The sequence below is a fragment of the Myotis lucifugus genome, unplaced genomic scaffold (assembly GCF_000147115.1).
Source record: "Myotis lucifugus unplaced genomic scaffold, Myoluc2.0 scaffold_94, whole genome shotgun sequence".
In the NCBI taxonomy this organism is placed as follows: Eukaryota; Metazoa; Chordata; class Mammalia; order Chiroptera; family Vespertilionidae; genus Myotis; species Myotis lucifugus.
In genome coordinates, this window is record NW_005871142.1 from 11399 (window position 1) to 12788 (window position 1390).

At 59.6% G+C, this 1390-nt stretch overlaps 1 protein-coding gene across 1 annotated transcript in view; it reads left to right on the forward strand.

Annotated features, from left to right (window-relative positions):
- DNMT3A (DNA methyltransferase 3 alpha) overlaps window positions 1-1390 on the forward strand; it is a 69751-nt gene that overhangs the window by 477 nt on the left and 67884 nt on the right. The window lies entirely within an intron of this gene.

The following is a 1390-nucleotide window of genomic DNA, read 5'->3' on the forward strand; positions in this document are numbered from 1 at the left end:
TCCTTCCCCCCCTCCCCCCTCCCCCTCTCCGGCGTGGTGTGTGAGCGGAGGTTCAAATCCTGGGTCCCTGTCTTTGTTGGGTTTGCCTGGCAGAGCCCCCAGACCTGGATGCCTTTTGGGATTGGCCTTTTACTAGCTGTGTCCTTAGGTGAGTCACTTTACCTGTTTTAGCTGCTTGTTTCCCCAGGGTGTCCACTAGCTTCTGGAAGGCCAAGGACAAGTTCGGGGGGCCTTGGTAGATGTGACACCGTGTGAGGGCGCTGCCTCCAGCACAGACAGGCACAGGGCTGCGGTGTGCCACGTGCTGGAGTGACACCGGTTGTCATGGAGATGGTGATTTCCTGTCCCCCTCCCTGACCCCAGGCTCCGAGCAAGTGGCACCTCTGCCCATGGAGCTGGTGACTTCCTTGTTTTCAGAGCTCTGTGAGGGGTGACCTCTTGGCCCTTCTGCCAAACTCCAGGATGGGCCTAAACCAGATAGAGGAGCTCACAGCAAACTGGTGGGAGTCCCTGCTGGGTCCCGACAGGCTGCCTTGGGACCTCACCAAGCTGTGTCACCCACAGGCAACCCCCCCTCCGTCAGTGGAATAGTAAACCCTGCCACCACCCTTCTGGGAAAGCTGTCCCAGCCACTGGCCTTCCTGGGGTGCCCTATCTGCCATGCCATGGTCCCCACAGTTCCCTCTGCCTGCTCCTCTTTCCCTGCGCAGGGGTGAGGGATGGTGGTTCTTGGTGGTATCCGGGGATATTCATGGAGCACAGGCGTCTTTCTGGAATTGGCATGGACACCTGGCACTGGGTGTGGGCCCTGAGCACTTGGGGGAGTGGCAGCTCTGCCAGCCCTTTGGGGCAGCTCTGCGACCTGCTCCCTGCTCCCTGCTCCCTGCTCCCCTCCTTCCTGGGCTTGCTCGTTGCACGGTGTGTTTCTGTTTTCTGGGTGGTTTCCATCTATTTGGTCCTTTAGGGACAACCCTTGAACAAGTGGGCAAGGACAGATGGCCCTAGTTTACAGATGAGGAAGCTGAGCCCAGCTTAGTGGTGGGTCCAGATGGGAGCCTGCTCTCCCGCCTCCTGGATCAGAGCCTTTCCCACAGAGCCCCCCTGCGTGGGTCCTGGTATGGACACACACACACGCACACGCATACACACACATACACCGGAGCATGAAGCCCAGACACCTGCCTTCCCGGCCTGGAAACCTGCTGAGTGCCGTGGAGGAGCGCATACCCAACAAGCTGGAGAGAAAATGCCTATGTGGCCCGCCGGGCCAGGCTCCAGGGGCCACAGGTTATTTCCATCTTGTCCCCACAGAAAAAGAACAGGTAGTCCAGGTTACCCACGGGTCTTCTGGGCGACTCCCAGCCAGGACTCAGGCAGCAGCAGACCCAGA